Below are 13,207 nucleotides of genomic sequence, written 5' to 3' on the forward strand. Positions count from 1 at the left end.
GAAGACTATTGTTAGATGTTGTTGCTTCTAATATTGACTTTGTATCCGGCAACTTTTTTTTCTTATTCTTCAGCTGAGACAGCAGAAGAGACGATTTATTGTACACAAGTTATACTTGGCCATAAGTGAGGACAGAACTAGTCCAGAATGAAGTCCGGGTTAGAGGCCCAACAGGGACCCTTCTGGTTATGAGAAAGGCAATTCCTCAGAGTGGGCTTGGTGGTCAGATGATGAACTTCCATATCTACTGAGTCTGAATACTGACAGTAATATACATTCCAACAACGTGGACCCGTGTCCTGGCCTCCACATCCCTTATTTGGACCTTTCAGCCTCTGTGGCTGCACAGCTAGCTTGCATGGGCCTGCCTCGTTTTTCTTCTCTGGCACATTCACTTCTTCCTCTATCTTGTTCTCATGGCTCAAGGAAGACGACACTCAGGCCAGGAGCCCCACGACTTTACTATAAATGTTTATTAAGCCCAAGAGCTTTCTAGCAGCCTCTACAGAGCGTCTAAGGAAAGAATCATATCTGTGAATACGAATAGACTGGCTTATCTTTCCTTCTTTTATATATCTTTTTCTTGTCTAATTGCTAAAGCTATGTGTCTTTAAGCACATATCAAATGAGAGATGATAGGGTAGCCATTCTTGATTTCAGCAGAAATGCTTTCCATTTCTATCCATTTAAAACAAATGTTAGCTGTAAGTGTGCTGTGCATGGCCTTTACTATTTTGAGGCATGTCTCACATATTCCTGAAGTCACCCTTATTTTTACCATGCAGGCACCTGAGCTTATTAAAAACCTTTTCCAGCATCGATTGAACTGACTACATAAGTTATGCCCTTAAGTTTATTTACTGGTATGTGAGTGTTTTGCCTTCATTTATGTATGTGCACCACACGCATGCAGTGCCCATGGAGACCAGAAGGAGTTGTCTGACCTCCCAGAAGTGGACCTTTTCAGTGCGAAACTTCTTTGTTTTATTGGAGTTTTGCTTCTGTTGTTTGCTTCTAATTCCATTGTTTCTGGCCTATGTTGTCTCCCTTTTGCTATATTTGAAGTCCTTTCTTTCTCCAGCCTCCTAGGTGCAAGGTTTTGCCGTGTTCCTCAGAATACCTCCAAGCTCCGAGCTTAGACTCTTCTTGCCTCCCTCACCTCCCAGAGCTCTGTGATGACAGATATACACTACCATGCCCAGACTTTTTTTCCTTCCTGGTTTCTTAAGGTATAAAAGAGTTCATTAATTTTACAGTACTGTTCTTTCTTAATTTAAGCTTCTGAAGCTGTAAGTGTCCCTCCGGGCAACACTTCAGCCCCATCTGTAAGTCAGGACATTTTGGTTTTAGTTTCACCTGATTCGTGTTTTCAAATTTCCCTGGCAGTTTCTTTTTGCAAGCCTTCGTGATTTACAAGTTCGATGCTTGACTTCCAAATGTGCCGGTCTTATTAAGACCTTTTGCTGGCGTTGGTTATTAATTTAACCCTGTGTGGTCACAGAATATACTCCGTATCACAAATGCAATTTAAATGTAAATGTAATTTAAATGTAAATTTAAAATATATATTGGGATTAGACTTGTAGCCATAAATGTGGACTAACTTCTCAAACATTTGTGTGCAATGCCAGCCTGGCTTAAAAGTACTGTTCTACTGTTGTGTGATCAAGCTAGATCCAGCTGGTTGTGAGTACTGACCAAGTCTTCTGTATCTTTACTGAAACCACACTTGATCTAGCATAGCTAGGAGAAGAAGCATAACACACACACACACACACACACACACACACACACACACACACACACACGGTAATTGTGCATGTGACCAGTTTATCACTCCAGCATTGCTGGTTACTTGCCACAAGCATCTAGAAGCTGTTCTTAGAGGTACACACATTTCAGAATGACATATCATCCTCAAGAACTGACCTGGTTACGAATATGAAATGTCCCTCTTTATCCCTGGTAATAATTCTACTTTACTTCATCTTATATGAATATGTTCTCATTTCCATATTATACGAGTTTATATGGCAAATCGTTGCTGATCCTTTTATACTTAGTGTATTCCTTTACAGTGTATGTTAGCTATAAATAGCATGCACCTGACTTAGGTCCGGTATTATAGTCTCTACCATTAAATTACACTTTTAGGCTACTCGTATTTAACATAATGACATTCATAATCAGGCTGAGTTCCACTACCTTGCTATCTGACCCAGCTCTTTTTCTTTATTCCTTCTGTACTTTTTAAAGAGTTGTTATTATTTTTAATTATGTGCATGGGATGGGAGATATGGACACGTGGGTACAGAACCTACAGATCTCGGATGTGGTGGCCTGATGTGGGTGCTGGGAACAGACGTTGGATCCTTTGGAAGAGCAGTAGGAGCTCCTAACTGCTAAGCCCTCTCCCCAGGCCTGTGCTGAGGACACCTTGTTGGATACAGTATCCCTGGTCTATTGCTGCTTCCCTTTACCAAGCTTCTTGTTGCTTCCTTTTACCAAGCATCTTCCTGCTCCCTGCTTCTTGAAAGGCATCCACAGCCATCACCATCTCTGTTCCCGGTGGTGCATCCTTTCCTCTGGCTGTCTGAACGTTGATTATGCTGTACTGTAAGGCCATTTTCCCTGTGTTCATCTAAATTTGGACTTGGCAAACTTCTTAGATCTGAGGGATGAATGCCCTCCTTAGAGGTAAAAGCCCAAAACTTGATGGGCTTGCTCAGTTTTGAAGCTAATTCTCAGCCATCTCTTTGAATATTATCTCTCCAGGATCTCTTCTCGCCTCTGTTGCTAGCACCCTTGCCACACATATAGTAGAGTCCCCTATTGAACACTAATGTTCCTTTCCTAATTTCTTCCTGCCTCACTCTTCCCAGTGAAGCGGGCTCCTCAGTGTTTGTGAAATGTATCCCCCAAATCACCTGTCCTCTCTGTCTCTATTGCCTCCCATCTCCTCTTCAACGCAGTCACTATTTTAAATATTTTTACCTCAATAATGTTCCTTTCTTTTTTTGTTTCCAACGTGAGAGTCCTCTGTGGTTCTTCTCTGCACCAGCCTGCTGTGGTTTCCAGTCCAACTGTGCAGAAGATCACTTAGAAGCTTCTTATTATGGGGAAATAGCCCTCTGCTGTACCTGTCCATTCTCCAGCATGGCAGTCTGTCTCCTGGGACCTCTAGCCTCTGTAGAAAGCTTTTCATATGACTGTCTATGTGTCTACAGCTAGGAAAGCGTCTCCATGCAGCAGCAGCTTTTGTCTGGCATGGTTAGTCCAGCAGGTTTTGGGGAGACACTGACTGACCTTCTGACCCCAAGGTACTGGGCCTTGGCATTCACCTCTGCCATCCCCAAATCTGGAGTATAGGCTCCTTCCAACCTCAGGTTCGGCCTCCAGGACTAGGTCCAGAGGTCTGCACTCTCTCCTCTCCTCTCTCCATCTGTGCTAGAAGACACTGCAGACTGGGAAACTTTATCCCAGGAGTCACTTTGACTTCAGTTTCAATTAATCACTCAGATTTTACCTTCCTTGTTACAAGGACCTGAATATCTTGATGTCCAGGTCTCTAGTGCATAATACATCAAAAAAAAATTCTTTAAATCATGGTCTCCAGGCTGAAGTAGACAAGCTCTGAAGCCTATCTTTCCACCCAAGAACATGGTCCATTAATCTACTTTCTGCACATTTTCACTATATCAAAAGAAATATAGCTTAGGAATGTTGCCTTCTAAAAATAACTGCCCTCTGCTTTAAATTCACTTTCACGAGTATTTCTGAGAATGGCTGCTTCCCCAGTCATTGCAGGCAGAGACCACAGCTCCATGGCCAGGACCCTTTCAGCTAAGTCCTTCCTGGCACAGCCTTCCTCCATACCCGCTCTGAAGCCAGCTCCTACAGGTCGATCTGTAGAAAAGTGTCATTTTGTTAAGTATGTTCTCAGCTGCCTGCTCACAGCCTTTCCATTCCATTCTCCAGTAAAAAATCCTGGGAGCTGGCAGAGCAAATTATTATAGCATTTGACCATTAAATCTGTGTGCTTAAAGAAAATGCAAATTTCAAAATTGCAAGCTCTCCCTTGATACTTCCTCCCACCCACACCACCAGGCCTTGTGTCGTGCACTCCTCCAGCTGCAGCCTGCCCACCAGCTCCCCCCCCCCAGTAGCCATCCTAACCTACAGGCCCCAGAAGTGCTCCTGCAGCACCGTGACCACAGCAATGTGACTGGCTGGGTATTGCCCTTCAAGATAAACTAAAAGCCTCCGTGTGCACCAGCTCACTTGGCTTCTCACTCACAACTCTGGTACGTGGGGAAGAGACGCTGCAGAATTGGTGATGTTCTTCTCCACTTTAGCTTGTAGTCTCTCTTTAATCCAAACAGGACGTGCTAAGCATACTAGGTACCAGGTCCTATGCTGAGTACCAGAAAGTAATAAAAATCATAGAACCATGCCTTTCTAAAGGTGCACATTCCCAGATGAAACAGAATGCTTAGTAAAAGCCTGCACATAGATACTGTGCATTCATCCTTATGCCTACTTCTCTATGTTCTGGGCAACAGATAGAAGAAGCAGAGATACAGAGATAGATGGACAAGTTAATAGACAGGGTGATGGGCAGACAGAGACAGGGAGGAATACAGAGGCCATGTGTCCAAGGACATAACCAAAGGAACAGGAGAGAGATGAGCAGTGTCTACCTGATAACTCTCGTGGTGCAGAGCAGCTCCAAGGGTTTGGGAGTGAACTGAGAATGTCCCCAAATACAGAACCAGATAGAAAATGGGCATGTGTCTGAGAGTTAGAAACTGAATCAACCATGTAAGGTCAGCCTCACCAAGTGGAGAACTGCCAAGCTGGGAAGAAAGCAGCAGGCAGGGAAAGGTCTCAACAAGGAGGGCACAGCAAGGTGGATGGGTCTGGGAGACTGCAGAAAATGCCCCTTAAACATGCTAGTGTTAGCTTTCGTGACCCAAGTCATGGCATGTGTCTGCCTTTAGGATTATACAGTTCTTCCAAACACAGGCAGAACACATGAGGGAAGGTTCCAGAGATGGTGCTGGCTTCTGCCTGGCAAAGGAAGTGCTCATTTTGATTTGGTAAAGCTCTGAAAGTAGTTACCTCTTTTAAAAGATTTTCTTTGTCTGAAACATGGCCTTCACACACATACTTTGGTTCTGGTTGACTATGGGCCATCCTTCTCCCCCATAGTTCCCCCCAACACACTTTGCACCTCGTTATCTGTGTGTCACATTATCCTATTGTCCTTCCCACTTACCTCCTCAAAATCTGTTTTTTCACCTCTCATGGACCCCTTTTCCAGTTCCATGGCCTATATTCATGTGCATTCCCACAAAAATCTACGTATAAAAAATTAAGGGCTGGAGAGATGGCTCAGTGGTTCAAAGCACTGACTGCTCTTCCAGAGGTCCTGAGTTTAATTCCCAGCAACCACATGGTGGCTCACAACCATCTGTAATGAGACCTGATGCCCTCTTCTGGTGTGTCTGAAGACAGACAGCTACAGTGTCCTCATATACATGAAATAACTAAATCTTTTAAAAAAATTTTTTTAATTAAAAGCTAGGACACTAAAAGCTAGGACACATATATTCAAGAGACGCAATAGGTTTTAGAAATAATATACCCAGGGATAAACCAAACCAAGGTGGTAAAAAATCTCTGCCATGAGAACTTTAAGACACTGAAAAAAATAAAGTGAAGAAGACATCAGATGGAGGACTGGAAGAATTAATATTATAAAAATGGTCTTACTACCAAAAGTGATTTCCAGAGTGGACACTGTCCTGCCAAAGTCCTAACAGCATAATTCACAGGAGAGTTTGTGTTTATTTCCTTATTTTCCCTACCGCCCATCTATGCTAACTGTCCCTCTCCTACTCTCAGGTTTGTTTGTTGTTTTTTTTTTTAAATATAGATACTACATGTGGGAGAAAACATGGTGTTTATCTTTTTGAGTCTGGCTTACTTAACATAATATGCTGATCACCACTTTCATCCTATGTCCCTAAAGTGACAAAACTCCTCAAGACAGAAGAAAACTCCATCTACACACACATTTATATGTTTCCTTATCCATTCAGGTGTAGGCAGACATCCAGGAGGGCTCCATGCATTGGCCATGAGGTATGGTGTCTCTGTGGTCTGCTGGCTTTGGTTCCTTCCCCTATACACCCAGGAGTGGCTTAGCTGGGTCATAAACTCCTTTGAGTTGCACGTTTTGCTTTTAAGGAGCCTCCATATTGATCCGCATTTAGTCAGCAAAGAAGAGATCGCACAAATCCCCTCCAGTATTTGCTTTCAGTTGTTTCCTTGGTGATGGTCACTCTGACGGGGCTGAGGCAGAAGCTCGGTGTAGCTTCGATCTGCATTTCGAGGTCTAAAGGGGTTTAATGCATTTAAAGCACTTGCTGGCCACTCGTGCCTCCTTTGAGAACTCTATTCAGCTCATTCCCCCTCACTGATGGAGGTGTTGGTTCGTTTGGCTTTAATTGCATCTACAAGTTGCTTATTATAAAATGAAGCACATACACAGAAAATACAGAGGCGATGTCTTAGATATTTTTCAATTGCCAGGACAAAGGCAACTTAAAAAAGAAAATGTTTAACTGGGGGTTCGAGGGTTCAGAGCCTTGGAACCCATCACTATGACGGTGGAGAACATGGCGGCAGGAGCAGGCAGATGGGCATGACACTGGAGCAGCAGCCAAGAATTTTGGGACTGCTTGGGCTTTGAAATCTCTAGGCTGACATTGTGGGCAATGACACATCTCCTCCAATAAGAACACATCTGCTAATCATTCCCAAATAGTTCCACCAATTCAGGAGCAAGCATTCCTTGTGAGCTTATGTGAGCTTCTGATAAGGGGGCATTTTCATTCAAACCAGCACAGGTAAATTCTGTGAATCATCATAAAGCAAACAAACCCACTGCTCGACCCAAGACACAAACAGCAATACGCCAGGGGCACAACCTGCCTACACTGTCATCACCGCCTATCCCCCTTCTCACAGCAATGTCTTTCTGACCTTTAACACGGGTCCCTTAACGAGAAAGGACTCATCTGCTTGCTGTGCTGTGTGTATCAGAGGCGCTCTCTTCCACCAGCTGTGGCTATCGCCCCATCGTGCTCTCAGACTCCGCCCCAGCACTGCTAAGGTCTTGGTTGGTGTGGCAGTGGGAGGCTACCCAAGAGGCCTGCAAGGGGTATGGGATTGAGTAAGAGCTCCCACTGACAGCACACTTCATTAATGCACCAAGGGCAAGACACCTTCCTGCCAGAGTCCACAGGCAGATGGATGCACATGGCACAGACCGGTGGGGGTTGGGGGTGGGGGGATGGAGACGACACAGGGGAAAGGGACAAAGCAGAAGAAGGCAGAAAGCACACTCATCAGGACAGGGGTTAGAGGTTACATTTCCCCATATATAAAGTACTGGAGACTAGACAATACAGAACTCTATAACCCTCTCCCCTAATGGGCCACACCCCAGCAGGGCTATTTCATCTCTGGGAAGTGGATAAACCCTTCCTTGCACATTACCCTCCTCAGTATAGAGCTCAACGTTCAGAGGGAAGAGACAGAGAGTCCCACTCACACACCCTGCACCTAGACATTGCACTGGCCTAGCCAAGGACCAAAAGCAATCATTTCCTACATCAGAGACATGAGGACCATGTATGAAATTTCAAGTGTCCCAGGCTGAAAAACCTGATACTCTGCAACCCAGAAGAGGGGTTGAGAAGGATGCAAACACATGTCCAGCTAAGGGCAGAGACATAGAAAGTAGCATTTGCATATCGACAAGGGGCGCGAAGCGACAGGAGGTTGTTAACGCTACCAAAGCAGGCAGCCTAAGTAATCATCTACAAAGTAGGGAAGATTATCCTCAGAACTCCCTGGCCTAAAGCACCTGTAAATGTCAAAAAATACACAGGACAGGAACCCAAGGGGAGATGGAAACCTCCACACAAACTCCACACCTTCCTCGCTGTTAACTTGACCACCTCACAAGACCACATAAAGAACTTCTAGTTCTATTCAATAGGCTTCTCTTCAGTTTGCTGAAAGGTATTGGGAGTCCGGAAAGGTGACTTGGTGGGTGAAGGGCTTGCTGTGCTTGCACAAAGACCTGGGTATGGTCACCAGCATCCAAGACAAAAACAGACAGAGCACGGTGGCACATGCCCGCAACGTCAGTGCTGGACGGCAAAGACAAGGGGATCCCAAGAGCTGGGGGTCAGTCAGTCAGGCGAAATAGCAATGCAAACACACAGACACACGCCACATCACAACTGTTCAAGATTTCATCATTATTCTACAGAGACATGGATTCCATTCTCTTTTAAGGACTTATTAATTTTATTTTAGGTGTAAGGATATCTTGCTTGCACATATGCCTGTGTACCACATGTCAGTCCTGTGGAGGCCAGAGGAGGATATCTGGTATAAAATCCTGCAACTGGAGTTACAGACAGCTGTAAGCCACCTCGCCGGTTCTGGGAAGGAACCCAGGTCGTTTGGAAGAACAGCCAGGACTGTTAACTGCTGAGTCATCTTTTCAGCCCTGACAACATTTCTTTTGAAAAGAAGAAAAACAGTTATTGGATGTCTGAAATCAACTGGCTGTAAAGCCATGGGTTAGTTTCTAGGCCCGCTATTCTGTTCTGTTGGTCTGCGTGCCTGTTTTCAGGCTAGGCCACACTACATATTACTGTAGTTTGAAGAGAAACAGAATGACACTTCCAGCTTTGTTGTTTTTCCTTAAGCTTTGGCTGTTTGGGGTCCTTGGCGATTCTACAATATTTTACCAGTCTCTGTGGATGGGGCCATTGTTATTTCAATAGTGATTGAGTGGATCTGTAGCTCTCTTGGAATAGTGAGTTAATTTTACTAATTTCCACTTCTCTGATCCATGAACATGGGCTAGCTCTCTGATGTGTGTTTCCACCCCCATTTCTTTCATTGATGTTTTAGTTTTAAATGTAGAGTTGCCACACTTCCTTGGTTAAATTTACAAGGGCATTCTTGTCATTATTATAAATGAGACTGATTCACTAATTTCTTTCTTGGGCATTTTTTTCCTATTACTATACACAACTGCTACTAGGTTTTGAGTGTCTTTAGAGGGCTCCCTGTGAGGTCTTAACCACCTTCAGGAAAAATCTCCTTTTGTCCTTTCCAGCTTTGGTAACTTTTCTATCCTTCTCTTACTTAGCATTCTGTTAAACGGAAGTGGCAAAAGACACTACCTTCCTCTCATTCCAGATGGTAAAGAAAAAGCTTTCAACTTCCTGCTGGGCAGTATATGAGCTGTAGGTCTGGCATACATGAACCTCGATGGTCATGAGTTACATGTCCTAAATACATAATTCATTAAGTGGCTTTTATTGTCGTGAAGAGATGTTGAGTCCATGATGAGAAAAGGACAGTCTCACTCAGGGGAAGCTAGTGAGAAATCTCACTGGGTAAAGCTGACCAGCAAGAGAGCACAGAGGGTAAAGGTGCTTGCCACCAAGTCCCAGGACCTGTGTTCAATGCCCGAGACCCGCACAGTAGGAGAGAACCAATTCCTACAAACGACCCTCTGATTTCCACAATTATATCATGACTTGCACATATATGTGCACACATGCATGCGGGCACATATATACATACATAAATACATACACAATTAAAAAATAAATAAAAAACCCTAAGCTAGGCATAGTGATTCAAATCTATAATTCCAGCACTTGGGTGGCTGAGGCAGGGGGATCACAAGGCCAAGAGAGGTCTGAACTACACAGTGACTCCCAGGCCAGCTTAGGCTAAAAAATAAGACCCTTTCTAAAAAAAAAAAAAAAAAAAAAAAAAAAAAAAAAAAAAAAAAAAAAAAAAAAAACAGAAAGAAAAAAAAGGAGGAGGAGGAAGAAATAATAAAACTTTTCCAAAAGTCACTAAATGACTATAAGGCTTACATTTAACATGCCTGATTACCAGGAATATTATTTCTAATATAAATGATTATACTTTTCTTTTTGATTGAATAGTTCATTAAAAATCCAATTCTATTACCCTGTTGTTTTTAATTAAAGCTTGTAGGGGGAAAACAATCTTAAAGTCATCAGCTTCTGACAAAAGGATTGAGAATTCAGGGTGCTAAAACATTTGCCTGACGGTGCAGTCATCAAGACGTTCAAATAATTACTTTTAACACTACTAAAAATTAACACCAGCAGTTTAAAATGCCCTCTTGTTTGGGGACTCAAGCGAATCAATAAGACCATGCTAAAAGCTAATGGAAACAGAAGCCCACACGGAGGACTGATGCTGCTTTACTACTCTCTCCTCTAGCTGAAGTGACAATATTTATCAGTGCTGTTCACCGCTGGTTGTTTCTGCAGCACAAAGGCTCATACTCTGCTTGGGTGATGCTTTCTGAGGACAGGAAAAGAAGCCTATTCCTCGATGGGGTCCCCTGAGGATTGCAGCTTTCACTATTAGCCAGCAAAGACCCTTGGGGCAACAGAAGACCCTGCTTCTTCTCCATGCCACCACCCTCACAGAGTCCTAGAAAATGGCTCTCATTGGGGATCCTAGGACCCTCTCACACCCCACCCATCATCTCAAGTTGCTCCCTAGAGATACAGGAGTAGCCAAGGAGGCCTCTAGAGGCCACATGAGGAGGAGCAAGCCTAGAATACAGCATTCCTCAAGGGGTTGTTTACAGGGAAGTGACATACTAGGGGCTGAGGCTTGGACCACAGGATGTTGCTGCTGGAAGATGGTGAACCTTTAAGAGATGGGGCCTAAGGGAAGGCTATAAATCACTCAGGGTGACTCTTGGCCACTTCCTTTTGCCTATTTTGCTTCCGGGACATGATAAGAGTCCCAGCTCTTACCAGCCTACCACCAGCCTGGCTTTTATATGGAAGGTAGAGATCCGAACTCAGATCCCTAAGATTTTGTGGAAAGAACTTTACCAGCTAAGTCGTTTCTCCAGCCCAAGTTTTCTCCTTTACATTTTTCTGGACTTTTCTTACAAGATATTTATTACAAGGTACATGATTAACTTTATTATAAGAAAAAAATGACCATGTATAAGTAAAAGAACAAAGTCAGAAATCTCCCACTTTGCTCTCATAGACACTGATACAGGTCATCTAAGCTCCTGACTCCAGTCCATACCACCAAGTTGCCTCAGTCACATCCCACAGCTACTGGTCCTTTTAAGCAGCTGTTCTTGAGAGCAGAGACTATGTCTGTGTACCTCTTCTCTTCCTTCAGTATCTCCATATTCTCTGGTGACTTCTGAAGCACACATCCTTGCATAGTTTGTAAGAAGACGGAAATCACTGTACTACACCAGTAGCTCTGGCCAGAAACCAGAGTAAAAATACCACTGAGATCCTGAGGAGAACAGCTGGGTCCCCAGGACCAGAGGAACTCAAAGCAGGTATCCGTTAGTCTTAGAGTGTTACCTCATAGGTGTGCACCCAAATGGCGGGTGAAAGAACCGACCACCAACAAGGTCCTCATCCCATGTCACAAAGGACTGAGCCAAAGCCCAAGCATCACTGCTGGCCCCTGACTTGCCTGCTTGACTCTCCAAGTTTGCTTCTTACAGCTCCTGCAAGACTTGCTCTAACTACTTCTGCTCCAAGCACTGAAAACAATGTGTGTTCGATGGAAACACTTGTCACAGCTGTGGCTGATGCAAACCCAGTTATTATGGTTTGGATGTGGCCTGAGTGTTTCCCCAAGGCTCATGTGGTAGAAGTGTGTAGTGCCCGGTAAAGACACACAGAGAAGTGGTGGGACCTAGTGGAGAAGTAACTCAGTTATGGAAGCATTACCTAAAAGAGATCAGTGTGGTTCTGATGAGACCACAGTTATTCGCCATGATATCAGATTGATAAATGAGGAGGAAGAGGAAGAAGAGGAGGAGAATGTGAGCCTAACCCTGAATCTCTCTACCTTCCTTTGTCTCCATGAAATCTTCAACATCAGCTTCCATCTATGAAGACCCAGAGATGCCCAATATTGGCTAATCAGCCTCTAAGACTGTGAAGTGAATACCTCTTCTCTTTATACTCACCTTTATGCATATCTTGTTACAGCAGCAAAAAAGGAACTAAGACATTCAGTGATAATGATTAGTAGCTACTATTCACTGGCTATTTCTCCCAGATTTGAAGAAATGGCTACATGAATCTGACAGAGGTAGGCATATCTTCCAGTAGGGAGGAGGCTTCAATTGCCTCCCTGCATGCACCTCTGTTACTGATGTGCTTAGACGGTTTCTCAGTACTCTCTTAAATCCACAACTCATGAATCATCACATTTTAGATGTGGACTTGAGTTCCAAATGCCTTTCCAACATGGGCTTCGGTTATTTGCCCAGGGGAATAAATTCAAATTCCACATTTAGAGCTAAGGCACAAGTTCTTGCAGGTCTCAGCTTAAAAATCAAGAACACAAACTTGGCCCCAACGGTGACCTACCTTTAGAGAGGGAACGGTTTTGTGTGTAGACATCACAAAGCTAGTGCCTTGCCAGAGTCAGTTGAGCATACACACAGTGAAAAGAGCTCCCCGAGCCTTTCAGGACAGAGCTGTTCATCTCTTACACCTCTAGAAAATTCAGATTTGAATCTGAAGAGAAAAATGGCATCTTCCCGCAAAGCTTCACGGAAGCACAAGAACTCAATCCACTTACTTCTGGTGAGCCACTGTGCCCAATGCCATAGCCCTCACCAAAGGGGAGGGGCTCAATGGAGACCGGACAAGCATAGTCAGGCAGTTGGCCGCCTCCAGACAGCATGATGAGGGCAAACCATCACTGCACACGAAAATGTTATTACCTCTCGGGGTTAGTCAAAGAATTAACAAGAATGTGTGTAAAGCACACAGCACAGGGAACAAAGCAGGGTCCAAGTAGGTGGAAGCTAGAGTCTCGTCATCCTACATAAGGCACCATTCTGGAGAGAGGCCAACAAGTGGGATGAGAAAGGGCTGGGCCAGGCCTGTGGATCTGGATCCATCACTCTAACCCTAGAGCTACCAGAGTAAATATTGCTCCCTTAGAAGAAGCCTCAGGAACACCCTCTGAAAACCCAGACTCTGTGGTCTGGTGAAGACTCTTGACTCTTTGTCCTCGGGCCTATGTGTAGGTAACACCAGTTGACAATCTGCCCAGGAAC

General features: G+C 44.2%; 1 protein-coding gene across 13 annotated transcripts in view; it reads right to left on the reverse strand.

The window, feature by feature from the left end:
• Trappc9 (trafficking protein particle complex subunit 9) overlaps positions 1 to 13,207 on the reverse strand; it is a 475,208-nt gene that overhangs the window by 298,296 nt on the left and 163,705 nt on the right.

Source organism: Rattus norvegicus, chromosome 7 (assembly GCF_021556685.1).
Source record: "Rattus norvegicus strain SHRSP/BbbUtx chromosome 7, alternate assembly SHRSP_T2T, whole genome shotgun sequence".
NCBI lineage: Eukaryota > Metazoa > Chordata > Mammalia > Rodentia > Muridae > Rattus > Rattus norvegicus.